Source organism: Podarcis bocagei (genome assembly GCF_964188305.1).
Source record: "Podarcis bocagei genome assembly, chromosome: 2".
Classification (NCBI taxonomy): domain Eukaryota; kingdom Metazoa; phylum Chordata; class Lepidosauria; order Squamata; family Lacertidae; genus Podarcis; species Podarcis bocagei.
In genome coordinates, this window is record NC_138126.1 from 118,404 (window position 1) to 130,601 (window position 12,198).

Sequence of the window (12,198 nt, forward strand, 5' to 3'; positions counted from 1 at the left end):
GTATAAAAGGTTTCTGAGACATGAACTCTGCACATGCACAGAGGCTAGATCAGCTTAAAGAGAGAGAGAGAGAGAGAGAGAGAGAGAGAAAGGAGGGGGGAGAGAGAAGGTTTGGAGAGCAGTGTGCTGCAGGGAGAAACCTTTCCAAATTTCCTTATGTAAAACGTGGAACCATTGAGGGAAATCATCCTTAATGTGTTTTGCTCCAGGGGCTACTTAAGACAAGAGTTAAGTACTGGACATGCCAAATTTTTTCACAGGTAAATATCAAAGCACTCCCACTGTGAGTTCCTCTCTTGAGTAGTTTCTCCCCCCCCCCCATGGGATTTAAATTTTATAAGAGTTTTTTTTTTTTGTGTGTGTGTGTATGCCTATACATTGCCTATACATTTAGGAACAGCATTTCCTGACAGGCTTCTCACATGAAATAATTTTCCCTTTTAACAGGATATGTGAACCCCGATAACAAAGTGTTTGTCCCTTTTCCTCCCACAGCAACTTTCTTTCTGTTCTGTGAAACAAGTCTGAATCCCTGCTACAGTTTGACTTCCATCTCTTTGTGGCTTTGACACTTTTTTTAAAGTTACAAGTAATCTGTTTTCATTTATTTAATCTGTCTCTCCATGATGTCTATGAAGTTAATCGAAGCACAACCAAACATTGTTTGTGGAATGGTATTTGTTTACCTTTTTGACTAAGCATTTCTTATTAATTCTGTCATTTTGGCTAGTGCAAGGTACTTGCACAACTTTAAATTGCCATTCATTTTTTCCCTTGGTATTAAGTCATTTTCCAGTATTGTCCTATAGCCAATGTTGTCACATCAAGAAACACTCTTTTATTTTCATTGTTACTTCAGATTTCTTAAAATTGTGTGTCTTAGCATTTATTTATTTTTCGTTCCTCATAAGTCATTGTGTGTGTTTCATTATTATTTTAACCTTGTATTTTTTACAGTTCTCTTTCTCTCCAAAGTGAAGGAAAGCAAACGAACTTGGCAGATAATAACAGTAGTTATAGGAAAATGTGATAGTAATACTGGAATGAATGAAACGCTTAATGTGCTAAGATTTTTTATTATTTGCAGCTTCCCATGAAAACTGGAGGACATCCTTCTTGTCTAACTGTGTTTTTAAGTCGCCCCAAAACCCTGCCCCTTACAGGATATCACTTCTACAGATGTGCAATGATGAAAAGCAGCAACAACCCCTTCGCCATCACAAGACCTGCAACGCCAGAGTTTTCAAAGTGCCCACAGCTATCTCTTTCAAAGGATATAGACTGATGGGGAGTGGGGCTGACAAAGGGGGGAGGAGTTGAATTGCAAGGACATTTTCCCACTTTTGAACCTTAAGACTGTGCTCCAGGATTCAAAAGATACATACGTAAAAGATCACAATTGTGTCAAGATATGTAACTGATATTTAATTAGTTTGTTTTGTATTATGTGTTATTATGTAAGAATGTTGAAATGTGTCTGACAGTGTGATTTCCACAAAGGGGGGCAATTTTGTGTGTAATTGTTTTTATGTTTAATGTCTTATTGCTTACACACCAATGGAGAATTCTCATGCATTTTATACTTTCTAATAGCTCACACTATTGTGTAGTCCAATGTTTAGATCAACTTGTAACCACATTTAATTGTTCCACCGCCAACTTTCCCTATCCATTTTAAAATGTGTTAAACCTCGTTTTGCCAAGGACAAGCTTCTGGATCCACAAAACACCAGGTACATGAAGGTGCATATGCTTTGGTTTAGCAGGAATGATTTCTTATAGACTTAAATTGACTTATTTGGACAACTGCCCTTGTTAAGAATGGTTTTCTTTTAACAGATTGGTTTGAAGAGATGAGAACCATGGGGCAAGATAAATTCAAATTGGGCTCAGTTTGAATTGGGCAAGTGTATCCAGGCTGCAATTAGCCTTTTGGTCCTTTAAGTGCAAGTGAGCAACCCCCATGCGTGCAAAACCACAGCCTATAATAGAATCCCATAGGAAGGCCAAGGCCAAGGCATCTCCCTCACGAGATGTCCAACCTGTGCCAGCTATGGTGAATGCCAGGCAACATGGTTAAATGAAAGCCCCGAGGGGATTCAACAGACAGGATGTGCTGCTGTAGCACTATGTCAGTGTGAGACCACAGAAGAGCTAGCTTGACACCTGAGAAATACACAAAAATGGCGAAGGACAAAACACCAACTGCATTTTTCAGTCAATAAGACCTTCCTGCTAGGTGTAAAGCATAAAACACTATTGAGAATGCCACAAGTAATTTAGCAACAAAATACAAGAGGTGTTCTTTATATAATACCCTATATGCAGCTACCTGCACTGCTATACTTGCAAATGACCGTAAGAGGCATGGCTTGCAAGTCCCTTTCAGGTTTGCATAAAGACACACATCCCATTCACCAAGATTTAGGGTGCGGAGAAAAGATTTGCAAGTTCTTACAGAACTTTAATGCAAATCTATCTCCGAATGGGGGACTGATACGGAACGGAAGGGGGGGGGGCTCCTGTTACAATGTATCCATTCTGTTTCTGCTTTTGCCCTATAGTACAGAATGGGTTTGAAATCATTGAAATCTTTAGAAATTGATATAAAATCAACCGTAACTCCGATTTCTTCGCTCTTGGTGTCATTCAGCTCAGTTCCCCGTGGACTCCATGATGCTATCCCTACTTCCATAATCCCCGAAGCAGCAGGTCACGTACGCAGGAACTTCTTAATCCTGTCAGATCGTTTCGCCAAACCTTTCCTCTAGGCAATATTAGGTGGCAGACGATGCATATCTCTGACCCATTGTCTTGCCACCACCGGTACTCAATAAATGTGTATCTATGTATATTTCCCGCTCCGCATATCCCCCCTCCCTCATCCGAAAATGCTAATTAATGTAATCCCACCTTTTCATAATGTATTTATGACATGTAAAGTATATTCATGATGTAACTTGTGAAACCCAACCTTCCCATAATGTATTCGTGACGTTTCATGCACTGTATTCTGGGATATGGAGGGAAATTTCAAAAGTTCATGTCACCCCTTTCTCTGGGTTCAATCTCGCCTTGAACCTGTTGCGCAATAAACTTGGACCTTCTGCAGTTTGCTCCGGCTGAGCTCATTTTCTTCCGCAGGGACCCACGGACTTAGTCCGATGAGCTGGGTGGCAGAGTAACCCCGCACCCAGATTTTAGCCGTAACAGGGAGGGAAGGAAGGGGAATAAAAGATCAGGCTGAATTCAAATTAAAGGCCAGGCGGAATAGCTCTGTCTTACAGGCCCAGCGGAAGGAGGTTAAATCCTGCAGGGCCCTGGTCTCCTGGGACAGAGCATTCCACCAGGTCGGAGCCATCACTGAGAAGGCCCTGGCCCTGGTGGAGGATAGTCTGACTTTCTTAGGGCCCGGGACCTCTAAACTATGGTTATTCATGGACCTTAAGGTCCTCTGCGGGGCAGACCAGGAGAGGCGGTCCCGGAAATACGAGGGCCCTAAGCCACAGGTGTGGGGCCCATGGACTGTTGCCCACTCTGCCTCTCTGGTCATCCGGGATGGCTTGCAGGGGGGCAGGTCTCCCACAGTTTCCTCTGTAGAAGGGAGCATCTCAGTTTTTGGTTTTTTAGTTTTTGGTTTAAAATAAAATAGGTATTAAAGACTCTTTCCAGGATGCCAAGATCCTAGTTTGGGCAAGTACTCCTTGGTGAGAGGATGCCACATTTAAAACCCTAAACCCTTTTAAAATGGGGCTCTTTTCGGGGGGGGGTGTATTGCTGGGTTGTTGTTTTTATCCTGATTATATATGTTGTGATCTTTTCTGTGAACCACCCTGAGACCTCAGGGTATAGGGCAGTATATAAACTCAATTAATAATAATAATAATAATAGTGCAAAAGATGCAACAAAGAATGACGGAAATATAGGCTGCTAGACCTTTAAAGTACGCCCTTCTAAGTTGCTTCCGAAGTTCCCCACTTCCCTTAGCATGGAAAGAGGCGGCATGTTAGGTAAGTTAAAAACGCAGGCAGGGTAATGTAGGTTCCCAAAGGTAAATGTTTCTAAACGATTTGTGTTGTGACATGGGGTTTGTGATTTCAGCTCTCTTGATATAACATGCTGGAGACAGTTCTCTAGTAACACTTCTTTATTAAAGCAACAAGACTAAAGACTGGGGAGGGGAAAGCTACATTTATAGGGACAGGGAACTAGCAAGAAAGGATACATTTTGGAGGGAACAATATCAGGCAATCACAGTCCTGCCTTTTGGAGGGAACCAATAAGACAGAGGATCCAAATACAGCAGCTTAAATGAACCAATAGTAGCTGTACCCTCTGGAACCAAAAGGCAGTTACTTTACCCTAATGCAAATACAGACAATAATAATACAGATATAAAATCCTTTGACTCAATACACAACAATTTGTATAGAAACATCAATCTTAAGCCACACAATCTAAGCTTGGAGCCCCCAGCTTAGACCTCCTTCCTGGAATGGGAAAAGCAGCTTCCTTCCTCCCAAGGTGAGGGAGAGTGGCCTAGCTAAGCCTGGCAGGACAGTTTACTCTATGGCATTAACCCCTTCAGGCATTAATGGGAGTTAAGTATGGAGGTTCTATGGCGCTGGGTATCCCCCAAGAGTCTTCTTCGTGGAGCTGCTACCTGGCAGGGTCAGATGGGACCTGGCTAGGTGTACCTGGGAACTCATCTACCTGCCAGGACAGTAGAAACACTTTTGGTCTCCTGGCTTGTAAGGGAAATGGGTCTCGGCAGATCTGCCCGGCTGCTCTCCTGGCCTGCTTTTAACAGCCGTACCTCAGCCCAGGCCTCTTGGCATCTTTGCAGTATGTGGGCTTCCATTCATGGCTGATTTCGGGGGGGGGGTATTGTCTCCCAAGACAGATAGATGCCTACAACAACCACCACAATTATTATTAATTTAATTTGCATGCGTTCCTTCATTTGGAGATCTTCTTCTTTGGCGATCCCTCGTAGCTGAGGAAGATTGTCTTCCGTGAACAGGGTCTTAGCAGTGAGTCTGTAAGCGACGTGGAGGCCAATTCTGGATCCACACGTCCTTCCACAGTGCGGACAGAGGTTTCTGGGCAGGTCTCTGGATTTGCCAAGCGTGCCTTCCTCTTAGCACGTCTCTCCCTTTCATCTCAGGCTAGTGTTTCCCAATTGTTGGTGTTTATACTACATTTTTTAAGATTTGCCTTGAGACAGTCTTTAAACCTCTTTTGTTGACCACCAGCATTACTCTTCCCATTTTTAAGTTCAGAATAGAGTAGTTGCTTTGGAAGACAATCATCAGGCATCCACACAACACGGCCAGTCCAAGAAAGTTGATGTTGAAGAATCATTACTTCAACACTGGTGATCTTTGCTTCTTCCAGGACACTGATATTAGTTCACCTGTCTTCCCAAGTGATGTGTAAAATTTCTCAGAGACACCGTTGATGGAATCTTTTGAGGAGTTGGAGAGGCGTTCATACAGGGCAGTTTGCAATATGAAAATACAAAATGAGAACACAAAAGGCATAATGGAACACGAACAAAAACAAATCAATAATTGAATTAAACTGGCTAGTAAGGTAGCCCATCTGGGTTATGTGAGCAGGGAGCCCATCCCGTCCAGAGTCCTGGTCTCCCAGTAGCCCACCAGATATTCCAAGGGATAGCCCTTTCTCCTCCATGAAAAGGGCCATCCCAAGTTGGAGGCCATCCCTGCCCCTCAGGAGGGAATTCCATAGCTTAACTCTGCACTGCCTGAAGACAGGCTTTCTTTCCTCTGCCCTGACTCTTCCAGCATTCAGCTTCGTCGGATGTTTGTGAGCACCTGGGAGATGTGAGCACCTGGCAGCTGGACGTTCTGAGCCCAGGTTGCTCACTCCAACTCCAGAGGCGAAATGCCTTGGGCTGCCTTTCTCAGCCACTGTCCCTTGGTGGCTTTCTCAGGGCCTGCGTATTTCTTCATTTCCTCACCTTTCTATCCCACCATCTCATTTTGCTCTATTCCACACAAACATTATATCCCTACCCCTCCTTATCCCATCATGGAGCCCACCTAGATCCCCAGTCCGGGTCCAGACTGAGTCAGATAATGTTGGTTGGATGGAATATTTGGTTAAAAGGAAAAGTTGAGGTATATATTAAAAAAGTATTCCTGGACAGCTAGATCCAGGTTTGGGGCAGAGCCACTCTTTGGTGAGAGAGCTCCAGCAGATATTATTATTATTATTAAAAATAAAAAATTCACTAGCACCTTAGAGACCAACTACGTTTTTTCTTGATATGAGCTTTCATGTGCATGCCCACTTCTTCAGATACCTTAGGATTAATAATAATAATTTATTATTTACAATAAATAATTCCACATTACAAGTGTCCTTACATGCCTGTCAAAGATTTTAACCATTTACAGTGATCTTTTAAATAAATTACAAATTCACTCTCCAGTCTTTAGAAAATACTTGATCTGCCTGGTTTCAGATCTTCCCCGTCAGTCTTGCCATCTCCGCGTAATTCATCAGTTTCACATGCCACTCTTCTTTTTTTGGTACTTCTCCTTCCTTCCATCTCTGGGCTAAAAGCATTCTTGCTGTTGTTGTTGCATACTTAAAAAGGCTTTTATCTTCTCTTGGTAGCTATTCATCTATTATTCCTAATAGAAAGGCTTCTGTTTTTTAACAAATGTATTTCTAAACATTTTCTTTAGTTCATTGTATATTATTTCCCAGAAAGCCTTTACCAATATACATGTCCACCACGTATGGTAAAAAGGACCCTCCTTCTCTTTACATTCCCAAGACAGTTTTGAAATTGTTTTGTACATTTTAGCAATTTTACTCGTGTTAGATAATAATATGTCATTTTCATATAATTTTCTTTCAATGGACAGCATGCAGTAAACTTTATTTCTTCTTTCCAAAATTTTCCCCAAGATGAAAGTTGAATATAATACCCAAAATCTCTAGTCCAATGTATCACCATTGCCTTAACTTCTTCATTTTTTGTGTACCAGTCTAAAAGTAGTTTGTACATTGTATCGAAACCTTTTTTTAAATCAACCTTAAAAACATCATTTAATTGGTGATACTGTAACCAATCCAGTAACAATTCTCTAATATCTTCAAAATTTCTCAATTTTTGTTAGTCTCCTGCCTCTTTTAACAAATCATTATAGGTGGCCCAATCACTTCTCATGTTCAATTTTTTAAATCAAAATTACTTCCAATGGAGAGAGCCACCATGGTGTTCTCCATTCTAATAAGTTTTCATACCTGTCCTATACCTTGTAGATTGATTTTCTTATCAAGTGGTTCAGGAATCCTTTATGTACTTTCATTTTATCATACCATAAATATGTGTACCACCTAAACCTATTATCATGACCTTCTAGATCTAATAAATCTGTATTTTTTAGCAAAATCCATTCCCGCAGCCAGCAAAAGCAGGACGCCTCATAGTATAACTTCAAATCTGGCAAGGAGAAGCCCCCTTACCCATAACATCTACATTTTTCTGTAATCCATTTGTCCCCTGGCAGCTCATTCCTGAGGGGGTCATATTTTCTGCGGTTCGAGTGGCTCTTAGAAAGTTCTTCCTAATGTTTAGTCGCAATCTGCTTTCCTGGCCCCCTTCTTCTCCAACTTCCAGCCTCTGCCCCTTCCTGCTCACTAAACCTTGATGCCTCTTCAGCTTCCGACGCCTCCTCTTCCCAGTCTGCTCCCAGTGTCCCACCACCAACCCCTGGGCTCTGAGCCTTCTTCCCTTGGGGGTTCCCATGGGGTGCCAGTCCATAACACCCACACATCAGCAGGTCTCCAGCCTCAGCCTTTCTGTGTTAAAATACGACCATCCCTTTGCAGAGTAAAAATGGAAGCTTGAGATTAGGCTGCTTGGCCTTAGATATACTTCTCCAGAGTGTCCCAGCACTTTTGGAGTCACCCTCTTTCCCTCCTACAAAAATAGCAGGTGATAGACTGAGTAGTAAGCAAAAGGAAATATGATTCCTCACATTCAAGTCTTGCCAGGATCCAGCAAAGAACAGTGAAGAGGACAAGGCAGGCAGTGATACTTATAAGTTACTTTCAGGGCCGTCTTAAGCATATCCGTGGTGCTGGTGCCGGGAGGCGCTGCGTCCAGCCTCCGCCTCTTCCCTGGCGCCCTGGCGCCCCCGCCACTAGCCTCTATGGGTAAGTCGCCCCTGGTTACTTTCCACTCACTGAAAGTAGCAAGATGGCGCTTGACAGAGAGAGAGGAAACTTACAGTAAGGCTCTGTCTCTATCAGCTTGTAAATGAAAAATGAGAATGATCTGAAGCCAGGAGGATTTTAATCCTTAGTCTAAGTTTCCTGCCACAGTCGAAACAAAACAAAAAATTCCTTCCAGTAGCACCTTAGAGACCAACTAAGTTTATTATTGGTATGAGCTTTCGTGTGCATACACACTTCTTCAGATGCACACAAAAGCTCATACCAATAACAAACTTAGTTGGTCTCTAAGGTGCTACTGGAAGGAATTTTGTTTGTTTGTTTGTTTCAACCACGGCAGACCAGCACGGCTACCTAGCTGTAACTTTCCTGCCACAGACGTTCAAGGGAAATAACATCACACAGAGTAAAATTCCCTCGCTGGGGGAACTTTTGCATGACACCAAGGTCTCCCGACAAAACAAACATCAGAAGGAATATTTAGTAGAATCAATGCATTGGAAAAGGAAGCTTATGGTTTGAATGCCATAATCGCTGCACTGGTTGGGTTAGTGGAGACAGGAATTCTAACCGTAGCCCTGCAGACGGGGCGGCCAGGGACAAAACTGACATGGCTGGTGGTTTGGAGGCACAGCAAGATGGCAGTGGGTCTGAGCTCACTAGGTCCAGGGCTTTTTTGCAGCCAGAACTCACCAAAACTAAGTTCCGGCACCTCTCAAGGGAGCTGTTCATGGTGTGGTCTGGCACCTCTTTTTCTATCAAAATAGCACCAACTACCGGTAGGTCCCTATCAGGGTGAGTAGCTAAACCATGGGTAGGCAAACTAAGGCCCGGGGGCTGGATCCGGCCCAATCGCCTTCTAAATCCAGCCTGCAGACGGTCCGGGGATCAGCGTGAGTAGAATGTGTCCTTTTATTTAAAATGCATCTCAGAGGCAAGGGAAAGCTGAGGGTAATCGACAAGGAATCTGGACTTTATGGCGGCCAATTCCAGGAAGTTGAAGGAGCTCCTGGGTGAGATCCCAGGGTCAGAAATACTCAGAGAGAAGGGAGTCCAAGATGGATGGGAGCTCCTTAAAGGTAAAATCCTGAAGGGCCAAATGCAGACAATTCCATCAAGAAAGAAAATTGGGAGGCAGCTAAGGAAACCGGTGTGGCTGCATAAGGAACTTACAGATGAGCTGAGAGTTAAGAAGGGAATGTGTGAGAAATGGAAGAAAGGGGAAATGATAAAGGAGGAGTAGACACGAGTAGCCAACAGTTGCAGGGTAAACATCAGGCGGGCTAAAACTCAGAATGATCTCAGGCTTGCAAGAGAGGTTATAAATAACAAGAAGGGCAGAAGTAGTAATTCCATTAGGATATGCTTCTGGAGGCAAAGGCTACAGAATGTTGGACTTCAAAACAGGAGAGATCAGCACCATCTATGTAGTCAGTGGCGGAGCTAGGGGTGCAGGAGGAAGAAGCAGTGTGGGGCCAGGACAAAAGTTTTTGAAATATACTCAGAGTCGCAAGGTGATTTCATGCTCTTTTATTCAGCTCATAGTGGTGAGGAGGAATGAATGAATGTCCCCTCAAAGTATCTGCTTTATATACATTATTTACACAATGGGCTGCACATGATTGGTTAATTCTGGAATTCTACTGTAAGCCAATCAGGTTGTGGATTCACTTATATCTGGAGCCTGATTGGGTGGTTCCTGCCAACCAATCATACTGCTGCATTGTTCTTGGACCAATCAGACTGCTGCATTCTGAATCCTATTGTTCTAGGACCAATCAGACTGCTGCAATTTGGATCCTATTGTTCTAGGACCAATCAGACTGCTGCAGTTTGGATCCTATTCAACTCAGTACATAACACCCCTCCCCTCTAAGTTCCAGTCCTGCCCGGGAGGTCGCATTCATAGTCCTCAAGGTATGCCGGCGGCCTACGTGTACGTTGCGGCCTGGGGTGTTCCCTGGTCTGGGGTTCAGGTTCTGGCTCGTGTTCCAAGGATGCTGGCTGTGATGGGGTTGTTTGGTCTGGTGCAACCGGCTCGCTCAGTCGTGGTTCTGGTTCCGGTGTCCTTTCGGCCTCACGGGTCCTCTCTGTATTTACTGATTCTGCCTCTCCTGCTGGCCCCTCCTGCTCTATGGGCCTCACTGCCCCTCTGTTCCCTTGGGACTCCTCTGACCTTTCCTCCTCCTGGTTTTCTCCTGGGAATCGTCGCCGTATCTGGTCGCAGTGGCGACGCCAGCATTGCCCCCCATCCGTTAGCACCTCGTACGACACGGGGCCAGTGACCCTGGTGACTGTGGCGGGTACCCATGCTGGGCCTGCCCCAAAATTCTTTGCGTACACTGGGTCCTGGGCCTCAAAGGTCCGGGGGTTCCTGCCTTCCCCCACCACTACCTCATCCTGAGCTCTATCGGGGTGAAGGCGGTCCAATCTGATTGCAAGGCGCCGACCCATTAGTAGTTCAGCGGGGCTCCGGCCAGTCGTTGAGCTGGGGGTGCTGTGCTGTGCTAGAAGGAATGTGGCAAGGCGGTACTCCCAGTCCCCTTGCGTCATGCGGCGAAGGGTGTCCTTGGTGGTCCGCACCATGCGTTCTGCTTGGCCATTGGTGGCAGGGTGGAATGGCGCCGAACGGATGTGGCGGATGGCATTCTGCGCTGTGAAGGTTTGGAATTCTCCTGACGTAAATGCAGTCCCGTTGTCTGAGACGAGAGTGTCAGGGAGCCCGTGGGTTGCAAACAGCCTGCGTAGTACCCGGATGGCTGCGGACGTGGAAGTGGACGGTACCAGTGCGACTTCCAGCCATTTGGTGTAGGAGTCCACCACTATGAAGAATGTTTTCCCCTGAAAGGGGCCAGCGAAATCCACATGCAGGCGTGACCATGGTGCTCGGGCGGACTCCCAGGACTGGACTGGGGCCCTTGGGGGATCTGGGCGGGATTCTTGGCAGGCCTGGCAGTGTTTGACCCAGGCCTCTATCTCTCCGTCGATCCCTGGCCACCACACATAACTCCTGGCAAGGGCCTTCATTCTTACTACCCCTGGGTGTGTCTCGTGTAGGGCTGTGAGGACCCTTTTGCGGAGGGGCTGGGGAACAACGACTCTGCTTCCCCATAACAGGCACCCCTTGTGGGCCGACAGTTCATGTTTGCGGGTTGTGTAGCTGGCGAATTCTGGCCCGGGGCTGTTGCTGGGCCATCCCCTCCACACCCAGTCCAGGACCCGGGAGATGACCCTATCTCTCTTGGAATGGTGTGCAACTTCTTGTGCCTGAACGGGGCGGTCGGGAAGCAGCTCCAGGCTCATAACCTCTTGTGCAGGTGCTGGGTCGGGGCCTGTTTCCGGTAGTGGTAGCCTGCTGAGGGCGTCCGCATGGCCCATTGCCTTCCCCGGGCGGTGAATCAGTGCATACTGGTAGCTGGCAAGGAAAATTGACCACCTGAGGACGCGAGGAGACAGCACTTGGGGGGTCTGCTTTTCGGGGGCAAACAAGCCAAGCAACGGCTTGTGGTCAGTCACCACGGTGAAGGGCCGCCCGTACAAGAAATCATGGAATTTTTTTACTCCCTTCACGATTGCCAGACCCTCCTTGTCGATTTGCGAGTAGTTCCGCTCGGTTGCGTTGAGTGTCTGGGAAAAGTATGCCACCGGTACCTCTCTTCCATCCGGGAGTTGGTGTCCCAGGACAGCGCCAATGCCATAGGGTGAGGCGTCGCATGCTAGCACCACCGGCAGCCTCTCGTCAAAGTGTGCCAAGACCGAGTTTGAGACAAGCAAGTCCTTGACTGCCTGGAATGCGGCCTCCTGGCACTGGCCCCACACCCAAGGGGCCCGCTTGTCCAGGAGTCTGTGTAGGGGCTCTGCTACCGCCGCCTTGTGGGGAAGGAAGGAATGGTAAAAGTTCAATAGTCCCAAGAAGGCCTGAAGTTCAGTCTTGCTCTTGGGCGCTGGGGCATCACAAATGGCCTGTACCTTGTCCCCAG